Raw genomic sequence first — 19,638 nt, 5'->3', positions numbered from 1 at the left:
GTGTTTGTTGGCAAAAACAAGAAGGGTAACAACACAAAATTTTTGTTTCAAGTATGTGGTGTTGAGAGGTATACTACTTCTCATTACACAAATCTCATGATTCGGATGAACAGTTGTGCCAAGAACAATGAAAAGGATAAAGGTGAAATTCGAAAGGTGATCAATTGGTATGCTGAAGTTCGAAGAGTTATTCATAAAGTTTCTACAATGCTCTAATCTTAGACTCGACAATTCTCACGATGGGGGAGAATGTAGATGTTGAATAGTGTTGTGAGGTGTCGAATGTTTTGGAGAGTTTTGTTAGTTTGTAATGTTATTATAAGGGCACTTTTTGTTTCGAAACTTTGATGTAATGTCCCTTATATCTTTTGTGTGTGCTTTCATATTTCCGATAAATAGGGAGGTGTACTAGAGATAGATAAGAACTTTTCGTGATATTGTCTAAGAACTCTCTGTACTCTTGAAAGCATAAATTGATCCAAACTGACTTTATTTAGATCTCGTATTTATCATTCTTACTTTACTCTGATCTTGTTATTCAAACTTGATTTCATTAAAACTACATATCCCCAACCTGAAACTCTAAATCTAATCGGTGCTTGTCGGCATAACTCTTCTGTAGAATCTGAGCTGTCTGGAGTCTACTCAGAACCTACTGAATAAACTTGTAGTCTTGAGTACCACTTTGGTACTCGTCGTGACTCGCTAACCGACCTCACCCCAACATTTCGGGGTCCTGCATTTCCTCCCATAGAGCATCTCAAAAGGAGGTTGATCAATGTTGGCGTGATAACTGTTGTTATACGAAAACTCCGCCAAAGGGACATACGTATCCCAACTCCCAACAAAATCTAAAACGCATGCCTGAAGCATATCGTCCAAGGTGTGAATAGTCCGCTCGCTCTGACTGTCAGTCTGCAGGTGGAAAGTTGTACTGAAATGAAGACGAGTACCCAACTCGTCGTGGAACGTCCTCCAAAATCTGGAAGTAATCTGGATGTCCCTGTCTGAAACCAAAGAAACCAAAACCCTATGCCATGCCACGAACTCCCTGATGTATACCTCAGCCAACTTCTCCGCAGATATACTCTCTTGAATCGAAATAAAATGCGTGCTCTTGGTCAATAGATCCACGATGACCCAAATTGAATCCACTTTGCGCACAGTCCTTGGCAACTTCGTAATGAAATCCATGGTAATCTCCTCCCATTTCCAAACAGGAATATCTAATGGCTGCATCTTGCCGTGAGGCCGCTGAGGCTCGGCTTGACTTTCCTACAAGTCAAGCACCTCTCCATGTACCAAGCTACATCTCGCTTTATTGAGGGCGACTAATAATTAGGATGAAGATCTTTATACATCTTCGTCGCCCTAGGATGAATGGAGAATCTCGATTGGTGCGCCTCCTCCATCAAAACCTGACACAACCACCCCAATACGGAAGCTACACTCTCCGATGGGTTGTTAATAACACTCGACTATAATAATCAAAGGAAGCCACCTGATCCACTATGCACTTACTCTTCTGGTGCTCTTCCTTCATTGCCTCAACGTCAACCTCTCGAATCCGCTCCAAAAGTGGAGTAATCACGGTCATCGTCTTACAAATATCCCTAGTCGGAGCCGCCACCACCTTGCAGCTAAGAGAATCGGCCACCACATTGGCCTTCCCCAGATGGTAAAGGATCTCACAATCATAATCCTTCACCACATCCAACCATCGGCGCTGCCTCATATTCAGATTCGGCTCGTCCATCAGATACTTCAAGCTCTTGTGATCCTTGTAGATAGTACAGCGGACCCCATAGAGGTAATGTCACCAAATTTTGAGGGTGTAAACCACAGCCCGCAACTCTAAATCATGCGTGGGAAAATTCGCCTCATGAGGCTTCAGCTGCCTCGAAGGGTAAGCAATCACGCGACCCCTCCGCATTAGAACTGAACCCAAACCCATGATCGATGCATCACAATAAACCACAAAGTCGTCAACACCATCCAGTAGGGTCAAAATCTGCGCCTCAAACAATCTCTGTCTCAGGTTCTCAAAAGTTGCCTGCTGCTCAGGCCCCTAGCGAAAAGTGACTGTCTTCTTCATCAATCAAGTCAGAGGAACTGCTATCTTGGAGAAATCCTGAATAAATCTCCGATAGTAATCTACTAAACCAAGGAATCTATGAATCTCAGATGGAGACCACGAAACCTCCCACCTCATCACGACCTCGACCTTGGCCGGATCGACCAGAATATCGTTCTGTTTGACAAGGTGCCCCAAAAACTACACCTCGCGTAACCAGAAATCACACTTGGAGAACTTCCCATAAAGTCTCTCCCTCCTCAAAGTCTCCAATACCTCCCTCAATTTCTCCTCATGCAACTCCTGGGTATTGAAATAGACCAGAATATCATCAATGAATACAATCACAGTCCGATCCAAGATCGACCTACATACGCATTTCATGAGGTCCAGGAACACAGATGGAGCATTGGTTATCCCGAAAGGCAGCATCACGAACTCGTAATGACCATAATCAGTCCAAAAGGCCATCTTCTGCACATGATCTTCTCTGACCCTTAATCTTGGAAAACCAAGATGCACCCTGAAGCTGGTCAAAAAAATCATTGATCCTCGGGAGCGGATAACGGTTCTTCACCGTTAGCTTATTAAGCTCCCGTTAATCAATACACATCTGATGAGACCCTTGTCCAACAGTTCTTGTAGCTGTATAGACAACTCCTAATCGGACTAATCGGACAAATGAAACCCTTGTCTAACAGTGCTCCCCATAGCGCACTAATCGGACGAATAAAACCCTTGTCTAACAGTTCTTGTAGCTGTGTAGACAACTCTTGCATTTTCGGAGGAGCTAACTGATACAGTGCCTTGCCTATCGGAGCCACATCTGGAACCAAGTCAATCCCGAACTCCACTTGGCTCTCCGGAGGCACCCCAGGCAAATCCTCCGGAAACACATCCGGGTAGTCCCGCATAACCGGAACATCACCCACATTCGCCTTACCCTTTTCCCGGGTATCCATAATGTAGGCGACATATCTGAAGCAATCCTGATGAAGATAGCGTCTGGCCCTAGCTGCTGAACATAGAATCGGCCAATGTTGAGCTCTCTCTCCCTAAACCACTAACTATCCCCCACTTGGGGTCCGAATACGCACTACCTGATTCTTAAAATCGATCACCGCCCTATTAGGGCTCAACCAGTCCATCCCTACAATAACTTTGTTACCACACAGAGGAATAGGAACCAAGTCGATCGGAAACTACTCATTGAACATCTCTAGACTACAACCTCGATGAACCCTCGATGCCCAAACTGATTGATCATCTGCAATCTCAACCTCTAATGGAAAATACAGCTCCCCCAGAGTTCCAACATACCGCTTGCTGAGCGCAAGAGATACAAAAGATCGGGTAGCCCTCAAATAAAACAATACCAAGGCAGAAATACCGTGCATGAGGAACAATCCTAAAACAAAACACACAAATATAAGAAGACAATATAATATAAATCAGGAAAAAAGGAGAAGATACATACCCATTATCACATCAGGTGCTGCGCGAGTCTCCTCGGACGTCAGCTAAAAAGCCTTGCTCTTCACCACAGGCGCATCCGCCTTTCCCTGCCGGCCATCAGTGATCTGAAGAGTCACTAGAGAAGGTGCTTCCACCGATCCTGCTACTACCAAACTCGGACAATGGGCCTTTTTGTGGCCCCCTGATTGCAATGGAAGCAAATCAGATCAACAATGGGATGGTGGTGGTGGTGGTAGCAGTACAATCCCTTCTAATATGACTCATCCGACCGCACTTGAAGCAGCTAGAACCACCCACCATGCACGCCCCATCATGCATCTTTCTGCACTTGCCACAACGGCTCCAGCCGTGTTGGTCTCTCGATATCGAATCAAATACCTTGCGCCTCTTGCCCGAACCCCGTGAAACATGAGCTTGATTCGGCTTCCTCTTCTTCTCCATCTCCAAATCAATATATATATATATATATATATATATATATATATATATATATATATATATATATATATCCCTGGTAATCATATCCTCTTGTGTCTTGCAACTGGATCGGTTCACACACTGTTGAATATCACTCCCCAACATCTCATGACATCCCGCCTTCTTCATCTCCTCATATGCCACATACTGTGGAACCAACAACGCCGTCTCACGGAACATCGTGGTGATCTTAGCCACCGTCTCAGTAGTCTGGCGAAGGTCTTGGAACTCCCTCGCCAACTGCTGCACCTCAATCACTGGTGCAAACCCAGCTCGGAATCTAGTCACAAAATCATCCCATGTCATCAAATCAACCGACTCATCAACCACAGAGAGCTCAACCTCCTCCCACCAATATCGAGCCCTGTCTTTCAGCAGATAGGAAGCAAGTCTGCCTTTGCCCCATCGGGGCAACTGCTAGTACGGAAAGTGTTAGTGACATCCGCTAACCAACGTCTGCTCGAGATCGGGTCCTCCTCCCCGAAGTACATCGGAGCCCCGCATGCCCAAAACTCCCTGAAAGTCAATGAACGTACCCCAATCAAATCCACCATCTCAAAACCGAAAGAGACCAAGCGCTATCCAACACCTCCATGATGCCTTCCTTGATCATACAAAATATCACATGAGTCTGCTCACGTATGCTGCAAGTAATCTCAGACGAAATGAACTCCCGCGTCTGATCATCCAACTACCCGACTTCAGAACCTGAGCCTGAACCCTCACTAGCACCAAAACCACTAAGCGGTCTGCCTCGAAGAGTCACCATACTGAAAATAGACCATATAAACCATCAGAATACGCATCAATATATATCTAGGAGTCTCACACTCTACAAGCTTCCTGGTTTCATCGTAGCTATCCTTGACTCGAGTACGGATCCTCTGCTTCCAGTAATACATGTCCATACTACCTTCCACATCTATCTGTACTTTCCTCAAGGACCGCTTGGAGTCCTCCAAGTTACTCCTTAACCACACATTCAATCCTCAAGATGATAAGACTCCCAACACTAAATCTCTTACTAGGTTTTCCTACGGCAATCACCACACTACTCCGCCATCAGCTGCAGAAGGAACTCCCCTTAACATCCTCTAACTAGTTTACGAATATAATTACATATCGCCTAGGTTCTAAATAAAGTAAGTCGTGACTTGACGGCAATGTCAAGCCTCAAGCTTTTCCGAGCCTTGGCGAGGAACGTCGTTTGTAAGGTGTGACTTAAGGCGGAAATTTTGTATAAAATTAATATTTTATATGTATTTTCAACTATTATTCTATTTATACACATATATTATTTAAGGCGGCGTTTTGGTTAAGCTTGGCGGCAGGAACAAGCTTTGGAGCCATGACGAGCTTTTTAGAACCTTGCATATCGCCAACACCAGATAATTCTTCGAATCAAAGGTCTCACACTACAACGGTTGGACTCAAACAAGAGTTGCGCAATAGAGTTAAAACCTAACCTTCTAAAATTACTTAGTCTCGACAATATGTAACTAGTTATATTAACTTACTACTTAGCTGAAGCTATTGGGAACTCCTAAGAAGCACAAAGCAAGCAGCAGTCGAGTATTGAGTAATCGGAACAAGCATAACCTTAACAAGCCATCCTATCACTGACTGATCAGTACTAGCATGCAAGTCTAAAAGCTCATACAGTAGGCATATAAAGGCATCTCTCCTAGCATTCTATGATGCAAATCCTAAGCAAATCCATAGTCCTAACTAGCATGCGATTCACATATTTGCAAATCAAGCATATCATAAAACATGTATGGGCATTTTGGGAAAACTTACTTGAGCTCGATCGATTGCATGCCCCACACCCTTATTCTTTTATTTGAACCCTTTTTATAAAACATATCTTTTTGAAAATAATTTCTACCAAACCCTCAGTTTGAGTTCAAACACGCCCGAGAGTATGTCCGAATCCCTCAAACTAAGACTCTCTTACCAACTTGTAACGTCCCAAAAAATGAAGACTAAAAATTTCGATTTTTAAATTAATTAAAACCATTATCCAAACAACATCATAAAAACCATGGTGAATCAAAGTGTATCAATAACATCCAAGTACATCAGAGTAATATAAAAATACGGAACAATGTGGTGTTCACTATAATAATCTCGGGTTCTTCCCATTCGAACCAGAAGTACCTGAAACATAAACTGAAAAACATAAGTAGAAAGCTTAGTGATTTCCCCAAAATACTGTCTACCATACATATCAAACATATGATGGTCCCCGCCCGTCATCAGGCCCGGCCCGACATCGGGCCCCGATTGGTAAACAGATATTTCAGTCATTAGGCCCCATCCGGTATACATATAAACAAATAAACATATAACCATATAAACACATTCAAGAATCACAAAGATAAATAGCATACAGGATACTCATCGGGCCCTGCCCGGTAAACATATAAACACATATCAAATGCAAGAATCACGCAGACAACTAGCATTCTAAACATAACAAACCATGGACAGACATTGGTGCTTTCGACCTCCTAAACATAGTTTGGAAACTCACCTCTAATAAATCTCGGTCTGCTGGTCGGGAAATCCCCATGCTAAGATCATCAAATAGTATTCAATTAATAATTGGATCCCGACCCATATTCAAGGTTCTAAGCTGCATGACCAATTTCCAAGGTAAAATACCATTTTACCGTTTTCCTTACTTGGCCCAAAACCAGGGCCCAACCCAACTACTCAAAAGGTCCAAATTCCTTAAATGGAATCATAAGGCCCAACTTCCCAATTGGGCCCAAAATCATTGTGGACCTAATCCTAATACAATACATAGTCTATCCAAGGCCCAAAGTTAACAGTCCAATGGCCCAAAAGGCCCAAATCCTAAAAGAACAAAATATGACCCAAATCTAAGGAAGGCAAACTCAAAGTCAATATGCTGAGTACGTGGGGCGTACTCAGCTCGTACACTTAGCGTACTCCTTTCGGGGCCAGTACGCGCAACGTACCAGCTGGGTACACCCAACGTACTTCCCAAATTACCAATCCACTCCATTAAGCACTTAATCAAGTGAGACCTCAAGCCAAACTCTCAGATCTGATCCTAAACGGTGACTTAATACGTAAAGTAGGTAAATTTACACCCATGCATGGCTTAATGGGACCCAACACTCAAAAAGAAGCTTAATAAATCTCCTAACACTTGCATTGGCCAATATATTTCATAAATTTTGCATTTTTATAAAAAAAGGGACCTCCATTGAGCTAAGATCTAACATCCATCGCTTCTGGAGTAGATCAAAAGCTCAAGTTTAGCTCAAAACACCCTAAAATGCATATGCAAGGTCCCAATACTAGATTTATCACAAGAGGCACTTAGGGTTTTGTTTTTCGGGTTTAGTTTGATGGTGGACGATCCATAGAATGTCCAAAGGTGGTTTAAGTTGTTTAAATAGGAAGCAAACCCTAAAAATTAGGATTTGCCTGTGCACCACATACGCCATGCGTACTCCACGTACGCCCCGCGTACGTGGGTGAAACTCGTGACAATAAAAGAGCTAGTACGCTAAGCGTACTAGCTAGGGACCAAAATGAAAAGGATTTTGCATTAAACGGCTAAAAGGAAACTTACCAAATTACAATTGTTACAGTATTACTCTAGGATCTTGTTTTTTTTGTTTTTTTTGCAGAATTTCATAAGTAGAAAATGAGTTGCATGTTAGAGAGAAAACATTTTGAAGAGATTGATCGAGAGCCACAACTTTTGATAAGTTTGGGGTGCACGTCGAGTTCATGAGAGACTTTTACTTATTTGGAGAGTTCATAGAGTTTATTCTGAGCTTTTTGACATTCTTATATGAGGAGTATGATGTATACATGATCGATTATTGAAGATATTCTAGTCCTGGCATGCTAGTGTCCACGACGTGGAAGAAGTATTTCCACGCTGTGGAGAAACATTTGCTCACGAGTTTGATACATTACTTTTATCCCCACGATGTGGATGTCACATTGCCACGCCATAGAGACAATATTGATCGTGGCTCGGAAGTCCTCACACTTGATGCGATGACGTGGTCAACACTTTCCCACATCATGGTTACTATTCATATTAGATTCATATTTTTTTGCACCACATTTCCAAAGTCGATATTCTTGATTTTATTTTTCCTGCACATTCAAAAGCAGCATATTCCAGTTTCTAACAACATTTGATATATCAACGATTACCCACTACAATCCGTCGATCCAATCTCGCACTATTAATCAAGGGGAGTTTGTTCTTTTTCTCCCTCTTTTATTTTAAGCGCTTTAATTTGTTATATATATACAATGAGGGCATTGTATAATTTAGGTGTGGGGGTAGGGGGATCAAAAGAAGGATAACAAGCATACTTATATAAATAAAAATGCTAGATTTAAAAAGTTCATATACATAGACTTGAAAAAATGGTCTAATATAAAATTTTAGTAAATTTAAAATTTTGATATTATTGCATTAGAGCTAGTTTGCTAGTGTTGTATGAGATGATTTGATGAGAACTATAAGTTTAGTTAAACTAGTTTGTTACAATATATTTGTGGCTTATGAGTTCTAGTGACGTCATTAGACAAAAACATGAACTTGTGTAGTTTGAGGGACATAAAAAGCTTTGCATCGTGTACTGAAATATATCCAAAAAAGTATTATGTAGTCACTACAATTTAGACTAATTTCTTCAATCAATAAAGGTTGAGGTTAAGTTCCCTTGCTTAAGAATATATTTTGTTTTAGGTTTTTAGTTTGAGAGAAAAAAAAAGTGAGTTATAAAAAAATAAAAAATGTGAAAAAAAACTTGTCAAAAAGAAAAAAAATATAGAAAAAAAGTTGTCAAAAGTTGTTGAGTGCATAAAAGCTATCAAATTATAAAGATCTTGAAGAAGTGAAGAATCAGGCAAAAGCCAAGGGTCAGTAGTCAAGTTGTAATTTTTCTTTCTAGGTTATTTGAACATATGTATGCTTTTTGAACTTAACAAAAATACCTTGAGTTCAAGAATATCTTCCGAGGATGTATTCGGAGGGATGCAAAAAGGAATCTTATTCAAAATAAATGGGGAACGTTTATAAGAATTGTTAGTATTTATGATTTACGAAGTACTTTTGTTTTCTTTAGACACAAATATATGCATTGAGGTCAAATGTAATTGGTGAGTTCAAGTTAGATTGTTTTTTTTATATTGGTGAGAAAAGTTTTGACGTGATATATTGAAAATAATAAGTTTGCTTGATGGCATGGAAAAGACAAGTGTGGGGTATTTTGATATTGTTATATTTATACATATATTTATGCATTATTTAAGTACATTTTAGCTTTATTTTTGGTTAATTATAAAGATATCTGGTACTTAATAAGTATAAGATCTACTTTTAACCCAAAGAAGGACATTCTCAAGGAAAACGACTAAAAATGGGCAAAGTTGGAAACTTGGAGGTTGTAGCATGCATAAAGAAGATTCCATGGCATGGCTACCTCTCGTCTAAGACATGGAGACGTAGAAGCTTCTCGTTGAATCTGTGAAGACTTGAAGCCCACGCGTATATAGTGTCTCCCATGACGTGAAGATCTGTTTTCCACGACGTCGCGCCTAATTCTTGGAAAGTATTTATATGATCATTAGGTCGAATTTTGAAGGTGTGCTTCAGAAACGTGCAACTTTGAGCGATAAAAGACTTCTGAGGAACCCTTGGGAGGCTAGATTTCGATTGAAGAACAAGGAATATAAAGATTGGAGTAAAGAACATCATCAATCATTTGGTTTGCTAGTTTCGACTATGTTTAATTTAGTTTACTTGATGTTTCTATGTTTTTCTGCTTTGATCATGAGCTAATAACCCTTTACTTTTGTTTAGATTTCATGAACCCTAGTAATATGTGTTGATTTCTTATTATATGGATTTATGGAGTTGGTTTTAACTTGTGCTTGATACATCATCATCCTAGTATATTAAAGTTCCAAATTTTTATGCTTTTCCTTCATGTTTTGTGTAGTTAGATGATCAATTTGATTGCATGAGCTTGTTATCTGGTTGTTTATGAACATTGAATTGCTAGATATAGTGACTGAACAAATCCTAAAGTTAGGTGGTAAAAGGTAGTTGCTTTAATTATGCTACAGAGCTTTATTGATACATAATAGGTTCTTGATTTAATTGTCTTGATCATAGATATGTAATTCTTAGATCTTATCATTCATAGTCCAATATATATCTTAAAATCAATTCGGTGTTCTTAATTTAATTAACCATTGTAATTACAGTTCATAAATTGGTATATTATAGCTATTTAGATCATGATAACTAGTAAATTATAAACTGGTAACCAACATATTAAATTCATTATCTTGAAATTAACCATAGGAAAAAAGGAGGTGGGGAGGATTCGAAGCTAAACAAAAGTATATTTTATTCTTGGTTAAAAACTGGTTTCTAGTTGTTTGCTTTTGTTTAAAGTATTCTTAGTTAAGTGTTTAATTTAAGTTTTTCTAAACTTGAAAAATCAGATAAAAACACCCCTATTTAAAGTTATTTCATTTAGTTTAATTATTATCATTTAGTTTATTGTTTAAAAATCATCGTTCCCTATGTCGATCCCTTACGTACTCTACTATACTACTACGTGACTGGGTACACGACCTCAAGTGTTTTTGCTGGTAAAAATGGTTAGGGTTATCAATTTAAAGCTTAGTGTGTTAAGAACACTTCATTGAGTATGTCAATTTTTATTTAAACTCCCTATGTAGTGGAATTAAAAGTCTTGTGTATAGAGTTATTCAACAAGTGATTTCTAGTACCATCACACATCATGAGAATGAACCGTCCTTCCACCAACTTTTAAAATTTGAAGGATATGTAAACATATCCTTTTACATCGCATGCTATCTAGGAATACATAGAGGAGAACTGTCCTATAACAATGTTATTATAGGAGGCCACTTTATAATTAGGATTTGAAACTGATTTGATATCTTATCAAATAGTGTGATATTAAGTAAGCAAGGATACGCACCAGAAGTGATGAATATGAATTAAAGGAGGTGGGCGGATGAGAGAAGGGAAGTGCGTGACAAATGGAGCATTCAAGGAAGAGAAGTGGAGTTAGAAGAAAAGAAGATAAAGAAGATGCAAGGAAATTAACAAAAAATCTAAAGGATCATTTGAATAAGGCGATTACTAGAGGAAATAATTATAAATAGGTGATTAATGGCCCAAGGAAAATTGTTACCAATGTTAAAGAGAACTTGGATGGATTACATAGGATTATGGATTGGGCAATATTGGAAATTTTAATGCTAAAATAAAGTGATGACAATCCATTAGTTAAGCCCACAATTTAAGATGGATATGATGAAGAAGATGAGGAAAAGAGTAAAAACGAAGCTGATGAAGAAAAAGTGGAAAGTGAATATGAAGAGGATGAAGATGATAAAGAGAAATATTAGAACAATGTGAAGTTTGAAGAAGAATTATCGAATGGAGAACCTTCATATTATCTCCAAACTAATTATCCGGTGGATTTTTACAATATCACCAATAATGAAGATTAACAATAACAAATGGAATGGAATTTAGTTATTAGTATTAAGTTTTATTTTCTTTATAAGATTTGTCTTTTATTTTTAATTTTTTTTTAAATTTATTATACTTAATGCAATCCAAATTTATTTTGTGTGTTCGAAACATTCTTTGAAATTTAGGATGACGATAATTGTTCATATATGGTAAAGATTATGAAAAAAAAGCTACATGAGAGGTCAGCCAACTGTAAAAATAAGCAAAATATGTCTAGATGATAAAGGCGTTCAGTGCCTTAACAACACAAGCCTCTCTATCAACATTTGAATAATAAACGACGCTAATTGTTTGTGACTAGCGTTCATATTAGAAAATTAGCGTCGAGGAGAAGTCAATATGTGGCCTTTACAATTCAAGATAGTAAACTTTTAAGAAAATTTAATGTATGGTGTCCATGAATCATCTAGTAAAGGATATGTTATATTTTAAATGTGGAATTCTAGGTTTAGTGAAATCGTGAAACAAAAATGTAAACTTGTGTGGTATGAGGGATACTATATATTCTATGTTGTTTACTGAAATGTACCCCCACTTAAAAATATATTTTATCCAGTAAAGGTTGATGTCAATTTTCTAATTAGGATAAAAAGGAGTGAAAGAAAAGTTCCAATTATCAATTATGAAATATGTGAATTATGGAAAATTTAAATTTTTTTAATTGAGCTCAAGAGGAGAAGTCAATATGTGGCCTTTACAACTCAAGATAGTAAACTCTCAAGGAAATATAATGTAAGGTGTCTATGACTCATCTAGTAATAGATCATCAAGTAGAATTCTCGTTACATGGATTGTATCAAAAGTCACGGACACACATATGCGCATCAAATCTATGTATATCTGGAAAGAATTAAATTAAGGGGTATTTAGAATAATTGTTTATTGACTAATACTCATGTGCTCGAGCACAAGAAAATAGCAAGTGTGAGGTATTTTGATATATCCTAAATTATACATATTTAATGGATATTTTTATACTTTTCTGCATGATGTTGAAGATATTAGGTACTTAATTGTTATAAATCAGTATTTTGTAGAGTAAAAGGACAATATGTTAAAATGAAAGCTATAAAGGCATATTCTAGAACAAAATTCATAGCTTGAAGACTAAATGAAGACTTAATTAAGGATAAATCCAGAATTAATAAAGATTTCGAGGATATTTACTAATATATGCAAATTTCGCCGCATAAATTATTTCACACTGTGATTTATGTTGTTTCCCAGAACCTATAAATAGAGCCTTAATTTCATTAAAAAAACGAGAGAATGCAAAATAGAGAGAAAATCATAAGTAGAACATATCAGAAGGAAGAATGAGAAGGTTTCGAGTGAAGCTTTTAGCCTTTAGTTTGCATTATGTTTGACTTTCTAGTTTGTTTTAATTATTTAGTTTTGATTATGGGCTACTTCCCAATACTGTTATTTCGATATAGATGATCTACTTTTATTATGGTTTACTTCATTGAAAGGATTTTAATAGTATTTAATTTATTGTGTTAACGCTTAATTAAAGACCCATTCGTATTGATATTGATTTTTTTATGTTTATGTAATTGAGTGAATGATCTAAAGATTAAGTTCAGATTATGTATTTTGAATTAAATATTTAGTTAACAGATAAGAACTTGACCAGTTGATGCATAGACAAATCTGACTAGTGGAGTCATCCCTAGGTTAAACATAATAAACGTGGTTTAATATGCATGATTGATCTAATAGCTTGGACAATTTCGAGAAGTTGCCACTAACCTTGAGACTAATCATACAATTTGAGTCATTACATAATATTAACGAATAGATTGAGTCTAGGGGACCTATCATTACTGATGGAAAACTTAGAACCATAATGACTTGACTAGCTGATCTAATCAATTTACAAAAAACTGAATATCTATCAAAATTTTATAGAACCTCATATGAATTAACCATAGTTATATAGTGATTCTAGATTTAAATAAAAGTAATTAATTAATTATTAAATTTGCTTCATCATTTAGTATATTCTATTTATTTGTTATTTTTGTACACCTCAATTCCTGTTGAGTTCGATACCATTATTTATCTAGCTACTACGATTTATGATCAGATGCACTGCCTAGTGCTAATAGTAAGATTGGTTTGTTAGGTTTTATAATTTTAAAATTAGGTTTGTATTTAAATTAAGTTTATTTTATAGACATTAAAAACACATCAGTAATGTTTTAAAATGTTGAATGATAATTTGTATAATACTATTTGGGCGCTACTATATGTACCATCCGCTTACATAAAAAAAGTCAAACATGAGGCTACACACTCACCCTCTCACATAGCGGTACAACAAACAACTGAGAGGTACGCAGATATTTAGCCTAATACTAATATGCTAGAAGATTATGTATGTCATTTCATTCCAAATAATTACCTTTTAAATTTTAAATTCCTAATATAATCACGTATTATATACGTAATATAGTATATTATAGTTTTTATTAATATTATTGGTTCGTTTAAGTTCAGTTTGTAGTGTTTTATTTTAAGATGAAAACCGTAATTGAACCATATGTATTCGGTTAATGAAAAGTAGAAATTGCACCATCTTTTATAATAATGTATTGATTGAACTAGTTCGATTATATGGATTAATTTAATTTTGGTTTTATTTTTCGATTAATATGCCCACACTAAAAGAAAAGCAATCCTTTTTTCATGTAAGTGTGCATGATTTTTTTCGTTATTTGATAATTTTTTTGTTCATAATACTCTTCAAAACGGACCATACGTGCATTTTGGTGGCGTTTTAATTGATATATATATATATATATATATAATAGTTGAACTGACCATCGCTCCAAATAACGGCTTCATATGCTCTACATGTGACCAAGCCTCAATCTACAACTCAAATTACTCCATTTGACCTAAAGTCAAACTTGGTCAAAGTCAATGGTCCAAAAAGTCAAAAGTCAATATCCAACAAGTCGCCACACTGTGGCTATCCATTGGCCACGTCGTGGCAACGTCACGACAAAAAAAAAACGATTCTTACCCAGACGCCACACCATGGCAGCGTTAGGTCACGCCTTGGGGACTGGTCTAGGTAACTTAACCTATTAAGCCATATTCCTACAACTCCAAGAGCTACAAAGCTCAGATTTGGTCCTTCCTACGGTCTTGATGGATAACGTTTCCAACTTTATCCATTAAGAAACCTCAATAAGTCAAGATCCCGATCCCTAAATCCTTAAAAGTAACTAATGGCATGAAAATACTCATTAAGCCCCTAATCATTATAGTTACTATTCCAAAGTTTCAAGAAAGGTTTCCTACACCTAATGGACCATAAAAATCATAGATTTATGGAAGTGCGTGTCCAATGCATGTCCCTTCCATTTTAGGTCAAAAACATGGCAATTAGGAACTTAACGCTTGAGCATGGGAACAAATCTCCAAAAATTCTCAGATCTGGAACTTATGATACTAAGATGACCACAAGCGTCCATAAAGTTGCCAACTTTATGAGATCCAACCATTCCTAATACCCACACCATGAATATTAAGGGACAAAAGGTTTAGATCTAGATACTAGTAGCATATCATATCTTGAGGAGTTAGAAAGTCCAGAAAAGATGCACAAGGTGGATGGGGAGTGTTACTTGCTAAATCAAAGCTCAAGCGCACCTTCTTCTTCTTCAAAACACCATAAACTCCACAAAAGATCAAGAGTTAGCAATGGAGGTTTGGATTTTCTTTTGGAGGCTGAGGGTAGGCAACCATGGGCATCACATCCCCTAAATGGGGGCACAAACCCCATATTAGCGTTTTCCATTAAACAACAGCCACGCCGTGGAAATAGGTTGCCATACCATGACACTTACTTAGCCTCCACGAAATTACTAGCCATGGCCACGTCGTGGGATTCAATCACCACGTTGTGGAAATATTCGAAATATTAGCACACTTAAAAGAGACATACCCAAAACTTGGCATTACAATTCTCCCCCACTTAAACTAGATTTCATCCTCGAAATCCTCAGCTGAAAACAAATCTGGATAGTGCTCGTGCATCTCTGCTTCGGGCTCTCCTGTCCACTCGGAACCCTTCTGATGATGCCATTGGATCTTAACCAGAGGGACTACTTTGTTGCCCAAGGCCTTTGTCATCCTATCCAGAATAGCTACCTGCCTTTCCATGTAGTTTACGCACTCTTCGTCCTATATATCATCTAATAGAACCACTGCTGAATCATTAACCACACACTTCCAAAACTGTGAAACATGGAAGGTGTTCTGAATATGGCTAAGCTCCTCTGGCTGATCTAATCAGTATGCCACCTTTACTACCCTGGTCACTACTCAAAATGATCCAATAAATCGGGGACCCAACTTTCCCCTCTTCCTGATGCGTATAACACCCTTCCAGGGTGATACCTTTAGCAAAACCATATCTCCAACCCAAAACTCTAACTCAAATCATCGCCTATCAACATAACTTTTATGTCGGCTCTAGGTTGTCTGTAATATATGCCTGAACTGATGGATAAGCTCTGTCGGACCATGCCAGATGTAACGTCACAAAAAATCACAATAAATTTTAATTTATCAAAACAACCCAAAGACAATAATTGTTTACACAAACATTGTTTCAAAAGTAAAATTCATAAATTAGAGTAGCACAAAATTCAATAACATAAAATCCGAAGGATGTGCACGATCACACATTTGCCTTGCCTTGATCATCTGAAGTACCAGAAACCATAACTAAAACCATAAGCAAGAAGATTAGTGAGTTCCTCCAAAATACCAACACACACAAAACATATAACAACATATACTGGGTCCACAACTAAAAGACTGAATTACCCCTGAGCCCACAGTATTAGTCTGGCTTGCCTATCAGGCCCACAACTCATATTTGGCTTGATCTCGAGCCGACAACATAAGTCTGGCTTGCCCTCGGGGCCTACAACTTATGTCTGGCTTAATCCGGGTTTGTTGTCTACCGCACAAAGCAGTACCACCTCAACCCAACCATATTATGTCGACATATACATAACACATAACATATATCCAGCAGATAGATAAACATATAACCAGTCATCAGAAAAACATGCAGATCTACAGAACACTACTTTATACTACATCCTATTCACCAGGATACCGATATAACAGATCACTGCAACATATCAACATCCTTTATACCAGGATACACAATCTAGTGGGCAAGCATTGATGCCTTTGACCCACAAGTGTGGTGAGGAAAACTCACCTGAATCGAAGAACTCCGAAACACTGTGATACGATCCATTTTCTACACTGCTTGCACCCTTGAATCCACTAACACTAGAACCATATAAAATCTTAATCAATAGCCCAAATCCTCAAGTTTGACCCACGGTCAAACTTGGTCAAATGTCAACTGTAAAAAAAAGTCAAAGTCTAAAACTGGCTGTGTACGCCCAACGTACTCCACGTACACCCTGCGTATGCGATTCAAGTCCAGTACGCCAAGCATACTCCCAGGTACGCCCAAGATACGCTGGTTGTTCCCAACATTACATTAAACACTTCATCCCTTAAGACCTTTTGTCCAGAGCTCAGTTCTAGACTCAAAACATTGACTTAAGTCATAAAGTTTCAAACTTGATGACTTCTCGTGGCTACAAAAGGTCCAAAAGTCAAAACCATAACTTATAAATCCATTAATACATCATAAGTCTTGCATGGAAGGGATAGAAGGGCGAAGATCACATTTTTATGGTTCCTAATAACTCCATGATGGATAAAGTATCCAACTTTATCCATTAAAATGGTCCAAACAACCAAGATCTAGTCTTTAAGTCTTCCAAGGGACCAAAAGTGCATCTTTTTCAACTTAATCCATTAAGTCCAAGTCTCCAACCTTCAAAGCTGAATCAATATGATGTTTAGATGGATAAAGTTTCCAAATTTATCCATAACAAGGTCACAAACTTTCAAGATCTAAACTTTATGTACTAAAGTGTCCAAAAGCTCTTAACATTCAAAACTAGGAAGATCAAGATGAAGAATGTCTGGATCTACAAACTCCAAAGCAACCAACACTTCTCCTATGACGTCCTTATTCTCTAAGATGGACCAAGAACAATCCAAATCTCTCAACAACACCTTGTTTTGCTCAAAAGACTCAAACTAGGGTTAGGGTTTCAACAAAGGGTGTTGGAGAGATGAAGGATGAGAATGGAATGAGTTTGGGGAGGTTAAGGAGCTTAAATACGGCTCAAACCATGAAAATAGGGTTTGGGTACTGATCTTGTATGCGCGACATACTCATATATGCCAAGTGTACTCAGGGATGCCATAGTACGCCCAACGTACTTCCCCGTATGCCTAGTGTATGCGGCTTAATCCAAAATCGTCCTAACTTCGAACAGTCATAACTTCATCGTTCCAACTCCATTTTCGACGATATTTATATACACGAAAAGGTATTGAAGAGACCCAGAATATTATGTGGATATCTTGGACTCAAAACTTCCCAAACAAAAATCCATATTTCATGTAAGAATTTTGAAACATCCCCTTTTCTGTTTTGCCTGTTTGACCCAGCACAAACCAAGGGCTTGGATCGCATAACCAATATTATCAACATCCAATAAGGTCTAAACCCTATTCACTTGAAGCTCAAGGCCTTTACTTGATCCATTTGTTATCCACAACCCCAAAATAAGAAAGTTCTCGAAACAAGATGTTACACTAGAGACTGGAACCTAAACCCAACCGCACCGGTTCAAAAGCCCTCTGTTATGAGTGGCAAACCTTTTAATTTGACCCCTGATCCTCTCCTTCATCTAACTCTCCCTCCTGACTCTGTTGGCCTAATCCTACCTGATCAAATCCAAAAGTGGTGAGTCATTGGTCATTCTCAAACAATGCTCTCGAACAAGAGCGCAAGCCGCCTTCCGGTGCAAGGTGTCGACGATCACATTGGCCTTGCCTGGATGATAAAGAATTTTGCAATCATAATCCTTGACCATGTCAACCCACATGCGGTGCCTCATGTTCATATTTAGTTGATCCATAAGATATCTCAAGCTCTTGTGATCCATGTAGGTTGTACAACGGAAACTGTTAGAGATAATGTCGCCAAATCTTGATAGAGAAAACCATAGCCCACAAATCCAAATCATGTGTATGATAGCTAACCTCATTAGGCTTCAGTTTCCTGGATGCATAGGCTATGACCTTACCCCGCTGCATGAGTACCGCCCCTAAACTCGCGATTGACGCGTCACAAAATACCGCAAAATCCTTATCGCCCTCAAGAAGGGTTAATACTGGGACCTCACATAAGTTTCTCCCCAGCATCTCGAATGCAGCCTGCTACTCAGGCCCCCAATGGAAATCCACACTCTTTCACATCAGGCGGGTTAGAGGAACAGGAATCTTGGAGAAGTCCTGGATAAATCTATGATAGTAACCAACCAACCCTAGAAAACTCGTAATCTCATAGGGAGAATTTAGGACCTCCCACTGTATCACAACCTCAATATTGGCCGGGTTGACCAGAATCCCGTCTTGATAGATGAGCTGTCCTAGAAACTAGACCTCTCGTTAACAGACTCACACTTGGAGAACTTGGCAAAAAGCCTCTCCTATCTCAGTACTACAAGTAACTTTCGAAGATGCTCCTCATAGTGCTCCGTGGTCTTGGAGTAGACCGTACTATCATCAATAAAAATAAAAACCGACTGGTCGAGCATCGACCTGCTTATCCAGTTATTCAAATCCATGAATGTTGTCGGTGCGTTGGTGAGCCCAAATGACATCACCACAAAATCGGAATGACCATATCGCGTTTGGAACTTTTTCTTCTACATATCCTCCTCTTTGACTCTCATCTGGTGGTAACTCAACCTCAGATTACTCTTGGAGAACCAGGATACACCCTAAAACTGATCGAAGAGGTCAACAATCCTAGGGATTGGGTAATGATTCTTCACCGTCAAGTTGTTCAACTCTCGATAGTCTATGCACATATGATGAGACCCATCATTCTTCT

This window comes from Lactuca virosa, chromosome 4, assembly GCF_052849685.1.
Source record: "Lactuca virosa cultivar CGN04683 chromosome 4, Lactuca_virosa_CGN04683_v6, whole genome shotgun sequence".
Taxonomy (NCBI): Eukaryota; Viridiplantae; Streptophyta; class Magnoliopsida; order Asterales; family Asteraceae; genus Lactuca; species Lactuca virosa.
This window is presented reverse-complemented; position numbering follows the sequence as displayed.